The following is a 15,466-nucleotide window of genomic DNA, read 5'->3' as shown; positions in this document are numbered from 1 at the left end:
TTTCTTCCTTTCTTTTTGCTTAGAACAGATTTTTTGGAAGATAAAGATCTACAGTTATGTTCTGTATCATAGACCACTCTGCCTCTGCAAAATAGTATCATAAAATTGCTCTTTACCCTCATCAAATTGTTAAAATAAATTCAAGAAAAACTACAATTTAGGGTGACCGGGACTTTAGTATGGTCATAGGCACTATAATATATATTAAAACATACAAAAAATTTCCCAAGATTGATCCCTAAAAAAATAAAAGACGAAATAAAATTTGAAGTAACACTCAGAAACCGGAACAGTCTCTAAGCAATATGGCACAAGTTTCATATAACTTATATTTGTCCATATAGACTCCTCGTCAAAATATTGATGACTCAATTTGCTAGACATATATTCATATCAAGATGTATTGCATTGCACTGTCATCCATTTGATACAAACGTACCACCCTATTACAAATTTGAAGAAAAGTTAATCTCAAAAACAGGCGAAAACTGTTTGGCTCTTTGTAATATAACACTCGCCAAATCAAGAAATAAAATAAAATCTTTAAAAAAGTTTGTTTACTGGCTGATCCAATTCTTTTCAATGGAAGACGAACTCTTGAATAGCAGTAATTTTTATTTCCTCCGCATAAAAGCTAAAGAGCTTTTATGCGGAGACGGACGCTAAAGAGCCAAGTAATTATTGAAGTTGTGCCGGGTAGTCTACATGTGCCCTAATTTTAAGAAATAACCATATACCTAGTCAGATTCGGTAGCAATAATTGATATTACACGATACTGTCCACGTAAACAAGAAATCGCCATTTTTATTCTTTTTTTTTTATTTTTAAAGATCAAAAGGCTGAGAATGAAACCTCTGACAGAGTGGAAATGCTCATAGAACTAACAGAAGCGGTGAAGGTGGGTGTTCGGGAACAGCTTTTCGTTAGAGCAACCTCTTTCCTCCCGGAGAAGGAAGACGAAGTTTCAAGTGTTCGGACGAGCTGACATTGAGCTCCGCCAAAACACTGGATTTTCACCAGTTTCAGTCACTGGATCGCATTGAAACAGCCGTTAATTATCTACGGAACACGTCTTAGACACGTGAGTAAATTTTTGACCAACCACGTAGAATTTTCGCCCTCTTACGAAGAATATTTAAACACGGAAGTAAGAGGTGGCGCTTGGCCTAGCGCCGGCTAGGTCAAAGAGCGCTTCGAGCTCGCCCAACCTGGCTGTCGCTTCTGCTCTTCACACCATGGAAATCGATGATCTCAACGAAAATGACGGATCATGGCAGACAGTTGGTCTGGCACCCCGATCTTCCCAAGCGGCCACCATCATCATCCGCTTTGGGTCGGCCATACACCTCGAAAAAATTGACGCCCATAACCTAGGAGCCACAATTCTGGAGGCAGCGCGCCTTACACCCAAAGAGATCGGAGATACCTATGTCAAGGTACGCTCCCTGCAAAACCTAATTGCCATCGACACGTACCGCACTTCCGCCGAAACTAAAATCCTAGCGCTCAGTTCGCTAACCTACCAAAACGTCAAGCTTCATGTGAGGTCTTACAAGGCCAACAGTCCAAACAACGCTAGGGGGGTTATCCACGGCATCAGGCCCCACTACTCCGACCAGTACATCCAAGACTCTCTCATTCTTGAGCAAGCCAAGCTCCTTGCTGCACGAAGGATTGGGGAGTCTCAAACCATTCTCATCACGGTAGAGGGACCCAGGCTACCCAGATATGCATTTGTTAACCGAGTCGCCTACCGTCTGTATCCCCATCGACCACGCAGCACCCAGTGCGCGCACTGCTACGATATAGGCCACCGTGCGGACGTCTGCCCATTCAAAGTTGCACACCACACATGCCCCCGATGCAGCAAACGCAACCCCTCAAACCAGGACCCCACGCAGACCCCCCACGAATGTGAACCGCACTGTGTTAACTGTCAAGGCGAACACCCTCCCAACTCTCCCCTATGTCCTAGAAGACAGCAAGCTGACCAAGCCGTCCAACAAGCCGCAATCGAACGCCGCAACGCCTGGAAAATCTCCAACGGATCCTCCACAAGAAACCACTCCACGCTGGCAGGATTCTCCAACAACTACGAAAAATGGCCAAAGCTGCCGACGTCAAATCGCTTCTCCCTACTCCAAAGTGAGGAGATTCCACCCAGAGGATCTCAAGCTGGCGCCAACAACCCCAAACATAAACCAATCGACCCTCAGTTTGTCGGAGAAACTGGCATGCATCATACAAGAAACACCTACCCCAAGGAGGCGCACCCCCCCAGCTCAAGACCGGGAAGCACGAACCCCCCAACACATGAACAAGAACAGGGCAACAAGCCACACCAGAAGAACATCAAAGTGACGCACTTAGAGCACCCGTCGTGCAGCTATGCTCATGCCCTACAGATTGCACGAGAAAATCCACAAACAGAAAACATTGCAGAAGCCATAAAAGAAGGGATTATATCAAGAAACAACGGATTAGAAATTCCCCAGCACACAAAAAGCACGCACGAGGCACGCCTTAACGCACTTGAAACCAAAATGAACAGCCTAGAGACCAAGGTCGACAACATTATGGTCAAACTCGACTCTTTCATTAACGTCGTCCAAACTTCGATAGAGGCAAACAACGCTAGTAATCAAGCTAGAGACAACCTCATACAAGAGATCGCCAATAGCCTAACCCAGATATCCAAACAAGTTGAGGACATAGAGGCCGCCACGATCAAAAACGAGCAGCTTATTGCCAACCTCCAAATCACCAGGAAAAGACACGCGCTCTCACCGAACAGGCCCCACAAAGCTCTGGCCGCATTACCTGAGAACGACGACGGAACCATCAACGATGAATAACTCACCAACGGAAACTAATACTCATCCTCGAAAACACACATCACATGTTTATATACTTCAGTGGAACTGCAGAGGTATCCGCCGCAAGAGAGGAATATTCATACAGCATCTCAATTCACTAGAGTTCAAACCCGACATCATAGCCTTGCAGGAAACGAACGGGCCAGTCTCTTTACCTGGCTATGACTCATACGCGCAACCAAGCATAACCAGCAAGAAGGGAGACCAAACACAAGCCAAATCCATGGCAGTTACTCTAGTATCCAAAAGTCTGGCCTCCATCCAACTGGACACTACCCATCTCAACACGACAACACAAGAAACAGTCGCGGTCAAGATTAAGCATCCGGACTCACCAGACTCCGCCTCAGAGATCCTTGTTATTAACTGCTACTGGACACCACGACAGTACAAAGCAGAGACCAAGCTATTAAGAAAGCTAATGAAAGACAACAATAGAGCTGCAACATTGCTACTTGGAGACTTTAACAGTCAACATCAATCATGGGGTTACACAACTAATACCCCAAACGGAAGGAAATTGGACACCCTGGCCTCGGAACAAGCACTGACACTCCTCAACGACACGACAACCTCAACACGGGAAGGCAACAGCGTCGAGAAAGATACTTCCCCCGACCTGACATTTTACAAGGGCCAACTTAATGTCTCTTGGACAAACACGCAAGAAAATCTTGGAAGTGACCACTTTATTCTTGAAGTCACCGTCCAGATTGGAAAGGGACGCACAAAAAGCGGACCCACAACCAATATTACAAACTGGGACTCCTTTAGACAGGAACTCGCAGAACAAACGGACTATCCGGAAAACCTTAGTTCATGGATTCAAACTCTTCACAGAACCCGAGACAAAAACACAAAAAAAATATGCAGATCTGAAGACTTCCCTCAGATTGACACACACCTCGTGGCGCTATGGGATAAAAGGCATAAAATCGTTCAAAAATGGCGCAAGAACAATAAAAACCGTAAATTCAAGAAAGCCATACAAGACATAACAGAAGAAGCACAGGACTACGCACAGACACTCGTGACGAACAACTGGCTCGACCTTTGCGATAATCTAAACAACCAATTCCACACAGCAAGGGCATGGAACATACTCCGCACGCTCCTCGGACAGGCTAAACCCAAACACTCTCTAACCAAGATACAGCTCCGAACGGGAAACACTAAAGAACAAATAGGGAGAGCACTGATCGACCAGTTCTATCCTAGCATTGCATCTGAAGACGCTGCAAATACAGAAGAAGAAACACCTAGGGAAACGGACGAAGCAGAAGGAATAAGCTCGCCTTTTACGTTGAACGAGCTCACCAGAACCCTCGCCAACATCAAACGAAACTCTTCCCCAGGAGAAGACGGTGTAAGCTACCGAATGCTCCGTAACCTTCCAGACAACCAACTTGAACACTTACTAAAAATCATCAACGCCGCTTGGGAAACTGGCAAAATTCCCCAAGAATGGAAAATAGCCACAATTGTACCAATCCCCAAACCAGGTAAATCGCCCGACCAAATCTCAAATCTCAGGCCTATCTCATTAACATCATGTATAGGCAAAGTTATGGAGAAGTTGGTCCTTGAAAGACTGCTTTGGCACATCGACAAGAACGAATGTTTACCTCACACGATGGTAGGATTCAGATCCCACGTCAGCACACAGGAAGTCATGCTCCGCGTTAAAGAGGACATATATGACCCTGAAAGCACCACCCAGATGCGGACGATCGTTGGACTTGACATCAAAGGGGCCTTTGATAACGTCGCTCACGAAGCAATAATCCAAAAGACAAAAGACCTAGGAGTCAGAAATAGACTAATCAGATACGTCCAAGATTTTTTACGAGACAGATTTGTTCAGGTCAGAGTCGACGACCATACTACTCAGCAACACAGAGCTGAGAAAGGAGTCCCACAGGGAGCGATATTGTCGCCCACTCTTTTTAATATAGTCATGAAAGACCTTCCGAACAGACTTCAGAACATACCCAACCTTAAACACGCCGTGTATGCAGACGATATTACACTATGGTGTAACAATGGATCCCCAGGGGAACAACAGGAAACAATTCAAAGGGGTATTGACGCTGTACATAAATACACTAGTGAGCTCGGGCTAACCCTCTCCCAAGAAAAATCCGAATACATAGTTGTAACTAACGCGACCGGTAGGAAGGCCGAAGAAACTAGAAACCACATATATCTCAACATCGCAAACACACAGATAAAACGCAAAGACGGCATACGCATCCTGGGCTTCTGGCTTCAGGACAATGGAAAATGGAACGTTTGGCTAACGAAACTCACCGTACAAATACAACAAATACATCACATGATAAAGAGAATCACACGCAAGAACAGAGGCGTACGAGAAGAACATCTGAGACGTATACTTGAGGCCCTCGTATACTCTAGGACTTTATACCAACTACCACACATCCGACTCACCAAGACTCAAACATCCAAACTTGAAACGATTCTTCGCAAAGGCCACAGGCTTGCACTGGGCATCCCACGATTCTCAGCGAATTACCGTATCGAAGCAACCGGCACCTTTAACACGCTGGAGGAGCGGTGCGACATACAACGGCAATCCCAACATGACCGCCTACTTACCTCGAAGCAAGGAAGACAGATCCTCAGGCAGCAGGGTTACCTTACACCTCCCCCTGAAGAGATCCCCGACATCCCTCCACCGTGGGAATACATCCCGAGACTAACGGTTCTACCTATCCCTCGGAACATGGACAACGAAAGATACGCCACAAGGAGGGCGGCAAGGATCAATAGACTCCGCACCTCTCCAATCCCGGCCCACGTCACACTATACTACACAGACGCCTCACACAAAGAAGAAATGAGCACCACATCAGTCTCCAGTCACTACCTCAACTGGCGGAACAAACACGTAGAAATCCCCACTCCAGAGGAAGCAGAGATAACAGCTATCGGCGAGGCAATAACACTACCCTACCACCCTACTGAAGACATCCTCATCCGGACGGATAGCCAAGCTGCATGCAGGGCTTTCCGAGATAACACGTTGCCTTCACACATTAGGCAACATATCCAGGATTACCTGCATCTGCGAAGGAACATAACGGTCACGATACAATGGACACCAGGCCATGATGGCCTAGAGGGGAACGAGGAGGCTCACCTCCTCACCCGAGAACCTTTGCCGGGACCCCCTGCTATATGGCCGCCTGAGTACAACCCACGCACCGAGAGAGCCATCTGCAGAACTACAAGGAAATTCACACTTAAGCAACTAAAGGAAAATGTCAGAACTCTGCCCCTTCCTCAACGCTCGCTTGGGAGGAAGGAAGAAGTACTCCTAAGAAGAGCGCAGACATTATCGCTGCTTACAGACAACTTCGTCCATTATATATCTAGAAGTGCTGGACACCCAACCTGCAAACATTGTGGAGGATACCCAGACAACCACCATACACTCTGGGCATGTCCCAATGCCCAATCTTCAAAACGCACGGCTTTATCTTGCATATCACCTACTCTGCGGCCCTCATCCTACGAAGAATGGCTCCGTCCACCCAAACACCTCGTCACCGTGTACCAAGATACTCTCCTCCAACACATCATAACCACCCTCCCAGAAGAGGAATCGTAAACACCCCACAATCTAAAAAAGGCCCGTGTGTCGGCTTTCCCGCGCAGCGCTTGGGGGGCCGGTCGCCGCGACTTGCGGAGGCGGCTCGGCTGGTGGCGTTGCCGAGGCGTGTGTTTGGGCAGGGGGGCGCGGTCTGAGTTGTGACATTGGGCATTGCAAAGCGTCACGCTTGCATTGCTTGGTGTCACGGCTTGGAGTGCGTTTTTTGGTCTGGACATGTGTTTCGGCATCGCCGTTCGCTGGGCTGCCTCCGTGGGTTGCGGTGGTTGGCTCTACGGGTGTTGTGCGGAAGAGTGGACTCACGAGTTTTTTTTTTTTTTTTTTTTTGTTTAGAGTGCAAAACCTTTTCAGCGAGCGCCGGACCAGGCGTACAAAAATAAAGTTTACTCTCTCTCTCTCTCTCTTTCCTCCCCGACCTTTGGCTTATGCGAAAATAGTTACAATATACCTGCAAAAATGTTACCTTCGCGACTCTTATCAACGTTGTGTCTATTAGTGGGCGGGTTAGAGTCCGGCGTTCAAACGCAGGCCCTGCGCGAGGGGCAGAGGACGCTGTTGTTTACTGTTACTGGCGCGAGGCAGAGGGTAGAAAAGTAGACAGCTATACTCTGTTTCACCTTTTGATGTACCGCAGGAAAGGCTACAAGCGCGAGCTCCTTGCTCTATGGCACGTCTCGGCGGCACAAGCTCTCGTGCGTTAAAAGCAGCTTCCAACGCTAAGAGCTCGCGCTTCTAGCCTTCTCTGCGGTACAACATAAGGTGAAACGGAGTATAGCATTTGCGTCTACCCACCATCAATCCTGTCGGAGCTCGGCGCTCTAGTGCACGCTCTGATCTTCTCATCTCCCGTAAATCTTATTTGTACATAAACGGAACGGCAGCGCCGTTCAAAGAAGGTGCAGTGTGGGTCTGATAAACCCAATTTATAGTGCTGTCATTTAGTACATTCGTGGAGATTTGTGGTAGATATTTTTTTTCTGCATGATGTATTAATGCAGCGAAATGCAACATAAAAAATAATCTTTGTACAATCTAAGACGGAATTTCGCGTGCAGTTTTCGCCTACTTGAATGTACTGTTGACAGATATCGGAAGCGTCAAAGGCGCAACGGCGCCAAACTTCGGTTCCTTCAGGGGTCCCCGAGTGAGATTTTGGATGTCGGAAAAAAACTTCCTAGAGTTTTCATCCCGCGTCCTCTAGAGCGGCGCATCTTTTTAATGAAGACCATCCGAAGTCCGAGGATCACCTTATCTTAAATAAATAAATGCAAACAAAACTAGCTACAAAATATAGAATTTATCCGCAAAGGTCCCCCACCATTTGTCATAGGGAGGTGATAGGGCGAGGCGCCTCATCCTCTAGTTTGTGACGGTGCGCCAACTGTCGGCGATAAATTGAAGCATTCGAGCACCGCCTCCGGAGTGTCTTCGTAGATGGCTCGAAACAGGCTAAGTTATTACCTTTAGATAGAGGTAAGTTTATCGAATAAGATTTTCACAAAAGAATTACCCAGCTAGCGCTATCTCTGTAATAAATCGCAACGCGAAATGTTGAAGACATATTTTTGTTGCTTTAAATTTATTAGAATCATTGGCCGAAACGAATGGCGCTGGTTACTTCATCATGAAACATCTGTGGTTAAACATTACAGACTGCTTCTCGTTTTCTTTAATTCTAATTGGTTTGAGCGTTATGTGCGGCGAGCTAAACCAATATTTTCTTGTATTTCCCCCCCGACGTCTAAACTCATTATGTTCCCAGTGTGTTCTATAACCTCGGTATTTTATTTAAATTTGACATTCGACAAATATAAAAACTAACAAAAAAACAAACAAAAAAACAAACAAACAATATACAATTAGAGAAACATATTTATTGCCAGGCTACTTTCCTTGCGCTAATAATGCAATACCCTATATATTCAATCAAACCCACTTGTACACAACATACTCTATTTGACCAACCGAAGACCAACTTATCGCTGTATGGACGCCTTTTTAGTGATCTACTTATGAAAGCTATCCCTATTGAAAAATATTTTTTACCGGAATGTAATTTCCAGTAAAAGTCTATTTTACTAAATTATGGGACTGTTTTCACTTCAAGTAAAGCCGTAGTTTACCGGAATGTCGCCGGATTTTTTACTGGAATGTCACCGGTTCTTTTACAGGAATGTTACCAGATTTTTGCCGGAATGTAACCATATATTTTACCAGAATGTCACCGGATTTTTACCGGAATATTATTTCCAGTAAAGATCTATTTTACTGGATTATGGGACTTTTTCTCTTCCAGTAAAGCCAGAATTTACCAGATGATTAACAGATTGGCCGGAATTTACCGTGTTTTTTCTTTCTTTTTTCGGACGTCAACGTAAGGCACTTAGGAGGAAGCCTGTGAACCGTGGTTGATTATGTTTACCGGATGCTGGACGATTCTGTAACAATTAAAGTAGTTAGTTCATGTAGACCTGATGGTTCTATGTATTTATTTAACAGCGTCGATACCAGTGAAACGATTTACACAGCTGTAGACAAGAGCTATCAGACCAAATAGAAACAACCAGTGGCGTAGACTTTCCATTTTCCCGGGGGGGGGGGGGGGGGAACAGGCTGAGTTCTCCCGGGGGGGGGGGGGCGGGGGGGGGGGGGGGGCAAGAGGGGGGGTTCTGCGCGTTATTTTTTCGCCAGAACTAGAGATTGAAGCTAACGAAAACACGCTGGAATTCCTTTTTAATGTAATTTGTCAATAAAGGCGACGCGCGCGTTATTTTGTTTACATGTCGCTACTAGAAGCTCGTTACATGGCACATAAACAGCGTCTCGGTAAGGATCATGGCCCGGGCCCGGGGGGGGGGGCTGTGCCCCCCCCCCGGATTTATTTAGGAGGGGCACGAGCCCCGTTGCCCCCCCCCCCCCCCATAGTCTACACCTATGGGGACAACCGAGTTCTTTGCCGCAAAAGATATCTTTCACGGTACTCACAATGCCGCTGGGTAAACTCCTAGACGCACGGTAGTTCAACTAATAAAACCGCGCAGGTGCACCACACGGAAACACACATGTATACTGTCAGCAGCACGTTTAGCGAAAACCACAAACGCGCGGGGCGAACATGCGCCGCCATTAAGAAATACCGGGCACACTCACGATGTCGTCCCTGATGCCGTCACCGCGGGTGCACCAGGCGTCAGTAGCACGCTTAGCGAAAACCACGACTGCGCGGAACGAATATCCGCCGCCGTTGAGAAATCCCGGGCACACTCACGATGTCGTCCCTGATGCCGTCACCGCGGGTGCACCAGGCGTCAGTAGCACGCTTAGCGAAAACCACGACCGCGCGGAACGAACATCCGCCGCCGTTGAGAAATCCCGGGCACACTCACGATGCCGTCCCTGATGCCGTCACCGCGGGTGCACCAGGCGTCAGTAGCACGCTTAGCGAAAACCACGACTGCGCGGAACGAACATCCGCCGCCGTTGAGAAATCCCGGGCACACTCACGATGTCGTCCCTGATGCCGTCACCGCGGGTGCACCAGGCGTCAGTAGCACGCTTAGCGAAAACCACGACCGCGCGGAACGAACATCCGCCGCCGTTGAGAAATCCCGGGCACACTCACGATGTCGTCCCTGATGCCGTCACCGCGGGTGCACCAGGCGTCAGTAGCACGCTTAGCGAAAACCACGACTGCGCGGAACGAACATCCGCCGCCGTTGAGAAATCCCGGGCACACTCACGATGTCGTCCCTGATGCCGTCACCGCGGGTGCACCAGGCGTCAGTAGCACGCTTAGCGAAAACCACGACCGCGCGGAACGAACATCCGCCGCCGTTGAGAAATCCCGGGCACACTCACGATGTCGTCCCTGATGCCGTCACCGCGGGTGCACCAGGCGTCAGTAGCACGCTTAGCGAAAACCACGACTGCGCGGAACGAACATCCGCCGCCGTTGAGAAATCCCGGGCACACTCACGATGTTGTGCCTGATGCCGTCACCGCGGGTGCACCAGGCGTCAGTAGCACGCTTAGCGAAAACCACGAACGCGCGGAACGAACATCGGCCGCCGTTAAGAGATCCCGGGCACACTCACGATGTCGTCCCTGATGCCGTCACCGCGGGTGCACCAGGCGTCAGTAGCACGCTTAGCGAAAACCACGACTGCGCGGAACGAACATCCGCCGCCGTTGAGAAATCCCGGGCACACTCACGATGTTGTGCCTGATGCCGTCACCGCGGGTGCACCAGGCGTCAGTAGCACGCTTAGCGAAAACCACGACCGCGCGGAACGAACATCCGCCGCCGTTGAGAAATCCCGGGCACACTCACGATGTTGTGCCTGATGCCGTCACCGCGGGTGCACCAGGCGTCAGTAGCACGCGTAGCGAAAACCACGACTGCGCGGAACGAACATCCGCCGCCGTTGAGAAATCCCGGGCACACTCACGATGTTGTGCCTGATGCCGTCACCGCGGGTGCACCAGGCGTCAGTAGCACGCTTAGCGAAAACAACGACCGCGCGGAACGAACATCCGCCGCCATTGAGAAATCCCGGGCACACTCACGATGTCGTCCCTGATGCCGTCACCGCGGGTGCACCAGGCATCAGTAGCGCGCTTAGCGAAAACCACGACCGCGCGGAACGAACATCCGCCGCCGTTGAGAAATCGCAGGAACACTCCCGATGTCGTCCCTGATGCCGTCACCGCGGGTGCACCAGGCATCAGTAGCACGCTTAGCGAAAACTACGACCGCGCGGAACGAACATCCGCTGCCGTTGAGAAATCGCAGGAACACTCACGATGTCGTCCCTGATGCCGTCACCGCGGGTGCACCAGGCATCAGTAGCACGCTTAGCGAAAACAACGACCGCGCGGAACGAACATCCGCCGCCATTGAGAAATCCCGGGCACACTCACGGTGTCGTCCCTGATGCCGTCACCGCGGGTGCACCAGGCATCAGTAGCACGCTTAGCGAAAACAACGACCGCGCGGAACGAACATCCGCCGCCGTTGAGAAATCGCAGGAACACTCCCAATGTCGTCCCTGATGCCGTCACCGCGGGTGCACCAGGCATCAGTAGCACGCTTAGCGAAAACCACGACCGCGCGGAACGAACATCCGCCGCCATTGAGAAATCCCGGGCACACTCACGATGTCGTCCCTGATGCCGTCACCGCGGGTGCACCAGGCATCAGTAGCACGCTTAGCGAAAACCACGACCGCGCGGAACGAACATCCGCCGCCGTTGAGAAATCGCAGGAACACTCACGATGTCGTCCCTGATGCCGTCACCGCGGGTGCAACAGGCATCAGTAGCACGCTTAGCGAAAACCACGACCGCGCGGAACGAACATCCGCCGCCATTGAGAAATCCCGGGCACACTCACGATGTCGTCCCTGATGCCGTCACCGCGGGTGCACCAGGCATCAGTAGCACGCTTAGCGAAAACAACGACCGCGCGGAACGAACATCCGCCGCCGTTGAGAAATCGCAGGAACACTCACGATGTCGTCCCTGATGCCGTCACCGCTGGTGCACCAGGCATCAGTAGCACGCTTAGCGAAAACCACGACCGCGCGGAACGAACATCCGCCGCCGTTGAGAAATCGCAGGAACACTCACGATGTCGTCCCTGATGCCGTCACCGCGCGTGCACCAGGCATCAGTAGCACGCTTAGCGAAAACCACGACCGCGCGGAACGAACATTCGCCGCCATTGAGAAATCCCGGACACACTCACGATGTCGTCCCTGATGCCGTCACCGCGGGTGCACCAGGCATCAGTAGCACGCTTAGCGAAAACTACGACCGCGCGGAACGAACATCCGCCGCCGTTGAGAAATCCCGGGCACACTCACGATGTCGTCCCTGATGCCGACGCCGCGGGTGCACCAGGCATCAGTAGCACGCTTAGCGAAAACCACGACCGTGCGGAACGAACATCCGCCACCATTGAGAAATCCCGGCACACTCACGATGTCGTCCCTGATGCCGTCACCGCGGGTGCACCAGGCATCAGTAGCACGCTTAGCGAAAACCACGACCGCGCGGAACGAACATCCGCCGCCGTTGACAAATCGCAGGAAAACTCACGATGTCGTCCCTGATGCCGTCACCACGGGTGCACCAGGCATCAGTAGCACGCTTAGCGAAAACCACGACCGCGCGGAACGAACATCCGCCGCCGTTGAGAAATCGCAGGAACACTCACGATGTCGTCCCTGATGCCGTCACCGCGGGTGCACCAGGCATCAGTAGCACGCTTAGCGAAAACCACGACCGCGCGGAACGAAAATCCGCCGCCATTGAGAAATCCCGGGCACACTCACGATGTCGTCCCTGATGCCGTCACCGCGGGTGCACCAGGCATCAGTAGCACGCTTAGCGAAAACAACGACCGCGCGGAACGAACATCCGCCGCCGTTGAGAAATCGCAGGAACACTCACGATGTCGTCCCTGATGCCGTCACCGCTGGTGCACCAGGCATCAGTAGCACGCTTAGCGAAAACCACGACCGCGCAGAACGAACATCCGCCGCCGTTGAGAAATCGCAGGAACACTCATGATGTCGTCCCTGATGCCGTCACCGCGCGTGCACCAGGCATCAGTAGCACGCTTAGCGAAAACCACGACCGCGCGGAACGAACATTCGCCGCCATTGAGAAATCCCGGACACACTCACGATGTCGTCCCTGATGCCGTCACCGCGGGTGCACCAGGCATCAGTAGCACGCTTAGCGAAAACTACGACCGCGCGGAACGAACATCCGCCGCCGTTGAGAAATCCCGGGCACACTCACGATGTCGTCCCTGATGCCGACGCCGCGGGTGCACCAGGCATCAGTAGCACGCTTAGCGAAAACCACGACCGCGCGGAACGAACATCCGCCACCATTGAGAAATCCCGGCACACTCACGATGTCGTCCCTGATGCCGTCACCGCGGGTGCACCAGGCATCAGTAGCACGCTTAGCGAAAACCACGACCGCGCGGAACGAACATCCGCCGCCGTTGACAAATCGCAGGAAAACTCACGATGTCGTCCCTGATGCCGTCACCACGGGTGCACCAGGCATCAGTAGCACGCTTAGCGAAAACCACGACCGCGCGGAACGAACATCCGCCGCCGTTGAGAAATCGCAGGAACACTCACGATGTCGTCCCTGATGCCGTCACCGCGGGTGCACCAGGCATCAGTAGCACGCTTAGCGAAAACCACGAGCGCGCGGAACGAAAATCCGCCGCCATTGAGAAATCCCGGGCACACTCACGATGTCGTCCCTGATGCCGTCACCGCGGGTGCACCAGGCATCAGTAGCACGCTTAGCGAAAACCACGACCGCGCGAAACGAACATCCGCCGCCGTTGAGAAATCGCAGGAACACTCACGATGTCGTCCCTGATGCCGTCACCACGGGTGCACCAGGCATCAGTAGCACGCTTAGCGAAAACCACGACCGCGCGGAACGAACATCCGCCGCCGTTGAGAAATCGCAGGAACACTCACGATGTCCTTCCTGATGCCTTCACCGCGGGTGCACCAGGGATCAGTAGCACGCTTAGCGAAAACCACGACCACGCGGAACGAACATCCGCCGCCATTGAGAAATCCCGGGCACACTCACGATGTCGTCCCTGATGCCGTCACCGCGGGTGCACCAGGCATCAGTAGCACGCTTAGCAAAAACAACGACCGCGCGGAACGAACATCCGCCGCCGTTGAGAAATCGCAGGAACACTCACGATGTCGTCCCTGATGCCGTCACCACGGGTGCACCCGGCATCAGTAGCACGCTTAGCGAAAACAACGACCGCGCGGAACGAACATCCGCCGCCATTGAGAAATCCCGGGCACACTCACGATGTCGTCCCTGATGCCGTCACCGCGGGTGCACCAGGCATCAGTAGCACGCTTAGCGAAAACAACGACCGCGCGGAACGAACATCCGCCGCCGTTGAGAAATCGCAGGAACACTCCCGATGTCGTTTCTGATGCCGTCACCGCGGGTGCACCAGGCATCAGTAGCACGCTTAGCGAAAGCCACGACCGCGCGGAACGAACATCCGCCGCCATTGAGAAATCCCGGGCACACTCACGATGTCGTCCCTGATGCCGTCACCGCGGGTGCACCAGGCATCAGTAGCACGCTTAGCGAAAACCACGACCGCGCGGAACGAACATCCGCCGCCGTTGAGAAATCGCAGGAACACTCACGATGTCGTCCCTGATGCCGTCGCCGCGGGTGCACCAGGCATCAGTAGCGCGCTTAGCGAAAATCACGACCGCGCGGAACGAACATCCGCCGCCATTGAGAAATCCCGGGCACACTCACTATGTCGTCCCTGATGCCGTCACCGTGGGTGCACCAGGCATCAGTAGCACGCTTAGCGAAAACCACGACCGCGCGGAACGAACATCCGCCGCCATTGAGAAATCCCGGGCACACTCACGATGTCGTCCCTGATGCCGTCACAGCGGGTGCACCAGGCATCAGTAGCACGCTTAGCGAAAACAACGACCGCGCGGAACGAACATCCGCCGCCGTTGAGAAATCGCAGGAACACTCACGATGTCGTCCCTGATGCCGTCACCGCGGGTGCACCCGGCATCACTAGCACGCTTAGCGAAAACAACGACCGCGCGGAACGAACATCCGCCGCCATTGAGAAATCCCGGGCACACTCACGATGTCGTCCCTGATGCCGTCACCGCGGGTGCACCAGGCATCAGTAGCACGCTTAGCGAAAACAACGACCGCGCGGAACGAACATCCGCCGCCGTTGAGAAATCGCAGGAACACTCCCGATGTCGTTTCTGATGCCGTCACCGCGGGTGCACCAGGCATCAGTAGCACGCTTAGCGAAAGCCACGACCGCGCGGAACGAACATCCGCCGCCATTGAGAAATCCCGGGCACACTCACGATGTCGTCCCTGATGCCGTCACCG

This window comes from Ixodes scapularis, unplaced genomic scaffold (genome assembly GCF_016920785.2).
Source record: "Ixodes scapularis isolate PalLabHiFi unplaced genomic scaffold, ASM1692078v2 PGA_scaffold7__128_contigs__length_106722199, whole genome shotgun sequence".
NCBI classification, from domain to species: Eukaryota; Metazoa; Arthropoda; class Arachnida; order Ixodida; family Ixodidae; genus Ixodes; species Ixodes scapularis.
Note: the sequence above shows the minus strand (reverse complement) of the source record.